The sequence below is a fragment of the Pelodiscus sinensis genome, chromosome 30 (genome assembly GCF_052426305.1).
Source record: "Pelodiscus sinensis isolate ZL-2025 chromosome 30, ASM5242630v1, whole genome shotgun sequence".
In the NCBI taxonomy this organism is placed as follows: Eukaryota; Metazoa; Chordata; order Testudines; family Trionychidae; genus Pelodiscus; species Pelodiscus sinensis.
Genome location: NC_143081.1, coordinates 9,719,056 through 9,722,587, shown reverse-complemented (window position 1 = coordinate 9,722,587; position 3,532 = coordinate 9,719,056).

Below are 3,532 nucleotides of genomic sequence, written 5' to 3'. Positions count from 1 at the left end.
CACTCGGCAGAGGCAACCTGTCAGACAGAGCGAGGGTTTGACTCCAGGTTTTCCAACGCGCCCGTGTGGCCCTAAGCCAGGCAGGGCACGTTCCTACCCGCACCCAGGGCTCAGTGCAGGGCCGGTGTATAGGCAAAAAGTGAAACCGCTGTGCACCCAAAGTAGCAAATTCGGAGAAGTTAGTGTTTTGCTCACTACACCGGCACCCAAATCACCGGCTGATTTTAACCCTTTCGCGTTCCAGCGCCAGGCCTGCGGGGATGCGCTTTGTCTCCAGTGATCACAGCAGTGTTCTCCTGTGACCTGCCGCAGGGTGGAGCCGGGGCGCGTGAAACCAACGCGGTTCCCTTCCTGGCTGTAAGTCGGTGTGTAAACCCGCCAGGAGCTCCGGGCTTTATACCCACGGGCCCTTCCAGTCCCGCCTCGGGCCGCTAACAAAACACGCACATCCATGGCCAAGCCTTGTGCTTAAATCCGAAGCGCCCAGAGATACTTTCCAACCCACCCCCCTGTCTGCAGACCTGGGCCTATTTCTCCTACTTCACTCCCTTTATCATGCTGTCCGGGCGGAGTTTTCTCCTCTTGCTAACAGCTCTCTCCAGTGCGTTCTTGTGCCGGTGAATTACACCCGTTTGCCGATCGGTTCTGTGTGCGCGTCGGGTGCCTGACTGGCTTGTTCTTTGTTCGCAGGTGCCCGGTGCGATGGGGAGCTGGTGGAGTCTGGGGGAGGACTCAGAAAACCAGGCGAGTCCCTCACACTGTCCTGCAAAGCCGCTGGATTCTCTTTCTCCAGCTACTCGATGAACTGGGTGCGCCAGGCTCCCGGGACCGGGCTGCAGTGGGTGGCCCGGGTCAGACACGATTCAGAAACAACCCACTACACAGATTCGGTCAAAGGGCACTTCACCGTCTCCAGGGACAATCCCAAAAACCTGCTGTCCCTGCAACTGACCGGCCTGTAGTTGGAGGACACCGCCCGCTATTACTGTGCTAGGGACACACAGTGACACAAAACGTGCCAGAGATTCTACAAGAACCCAGCCTGCACCCTCTGCCTTGAGCCGCCTGGGGGCAGCAGTGACCGTGCGGCAGAGGGAACGGGGTTGAGAACAGGCATCAGTGTGAATCAAAATTCTGCCCTGAACTTTTAACTCCGCACCTCCCTGGCCTTGTCAATGGCTGAGCTACGGCTGGAGACCGGGATTTCCAAATTGTATTCCTGAGGGAGCCTGTGGCTCCCTCACAGAGAGATGTGGGCAGGGACCGAGCGCGGCATTAGAAAAAGCCAGCCAGGCCCACAGCTCTCCCTGACCCCTGCCACACTCTGCGCCCCTCGCTCCGCTGCTCCCGCTTCTCCTCACCCCCTGCCAATCTCCCCGCAGACCAGGCTGAGAGAACCGACAGCAAAGTGCATGAAAACACGCTAGTTACACCCCTCTCTCGCAGCCAGGCTGAGCTTTGCCACTCGTTGCCATACATATGGGCACCTCAGTCCTTTTATAATCCCTTCGGAGCTTCGCAGCCCCTCAGCCTGGGCACATCGGTTTGAATTCCGGAAGGACTGGAGCCCGGGGGAGCCGGACAGCCACCTGCCTGCTGCTCTCAGTAGGCGCTCAGAGCCAGATCCCCGAAGGGAATTCCAATAACCAATGAGCAGATGTCAATAATCGATAACGCTTGAATTTGGGATGCATCAGGCATAAGTGTTTGGGGGTTGGAACAAGGAAGGGTTCGGAATAACTGGAGTCCCAGCGCCCAAAATTCGATTTCTTCGGTGCCTGCTTTGTTTACACCAATGAACTGACACCAGACACTAATGAAACAGACAGGAGCAGAGTGAGAGTGTTTCATTCACTCTGGGATTTTGTTTTTTCCTCCTTTGCAGCAATGAGGAAAGCGAGTGTGTGTGTGTGTGAGAGAGAGAGAGAGAGGGGGGGGGGAAGACTATGTCTGCAGAGGGGCCTTTTGATTGACTCCTTCTCGCCCCTCCCTTGGGGGATGCCTCGTTATGCAAATCCCCGCTCCGGGCTCTGAGCTAAAGAAGCGGCTCCCGTGAGTGCAAAACTGACGTGTCCTCCCCTCCTAGTGCACCATGAACTCTCCGCTCCTCCCGCTGCTCCTCCTGGCCCTGGCCCGGGGTGAGTCTCGGTGCGAGGTGGCGCGGGTTGGGGGAGGAGGCAGGTGGGTTGGAGTCTGACCGATCCCTGCTTTTCCCAGGTGCCCGGTCCCAGTTCCGGCTCCAGGAGTCCGGCCCGAGCGTGGTGAAGCCTGGAGAGACCCTCACACTCACCTGCTCTGTCACCGGGGCCACCATCACCAGCAGCTACTGGTGGCACTGGATACGCCAGGCTCCGGGCCAGGGGCTGGAGTGGATGGGAGGATGGACCGCGAGCTCATACTACAACCCGTCCCTGCAAGGCCGCATCACCATCACCGTGGATTCTTCCAACACCAAGTACTATCTGCGGCTCAGCGCGCTGACAGCTGCAGACACTGCCACGTATTTCTGTGCCAGAGGCTACACAGTGACACGGAGCGAAGCAGGGACCGGCACAAAAAGGGGAAGCGGATTCTGAGCAGGGCAGTGAAGCCGGAGGAGTAGAGAGCTTAGCCCAGAGCCCCTCCCGTCCTCACACAGACACTGACAGGGCTGAGTCCTCCAGCAAGGAGCAACAGGAAACCCCCTGCTCCCGCTCCCACTCCCCCGCCCACACACACACCGGCAGGCAGGGGATACTGGAATGGGAACTCCTGATTTAAATCCCCGGTTCCTTAGGACACAGATTCATGGGTTTGGATGGGGCTTAGCGAGACCATCCAGTACAGCCCCCTGCGCTCCTGGCCTGGCTCAGTGTTATCTAGACCGTCCCTGAGAGGTGCCCTTTGCCGCAGCTGGGGCTAAAGTAGAAAAACTCTTAATCTGGGTTAGATCTGGCAAAGGTCCATTAGCGTTGCTGTGCAAGGGCTGGGAGGGGTTCAACAAGCAGTTCCGCCTCCGTCCCCCTGAGCAACTACAACCCTTAAGAAAACGGAGAGACACCGCCCCATGCCTCTGTCAGGGCATCTGGATGGATTAGTTTTGCTTCCTCTTTCAGTAGGTCTTTATGGAAATGGGGAATGTCTGCACTGTGGAAACGAAAGGGGCTGTCTTGGACCATGAAGTAGAACAGTTGAAAGATACATTGTCAGCAGGGTATCACGGCCTAGATCCTGGGTTTAATTCCCCGTGGCGCCTTCTTGTGACCTTTGCTCATCTCTGATCTCCTTTTCCATTGTCCTTCTGGGAAACAGAAGAGTCCTCCACTGGCCACCCGAGTAATGGCTTCTAAAGGAAAAGGCTTATTGGAGAGGAGCGTTGGAAATAATGAAACCTGGAGCTAGTGAAGAGGCTGCTGGGACTGGCCTTGGCAGGGTGGTTGCTCTGACTGCAAATGCTGGGACATGACAGCCAGACCGACACGCCCTTGTGATTCCCTGGGGGTGTCAGAGCCCCGAGAGCGCAGCCTCTGCAGATCCTGTAGCAATGGAGAGT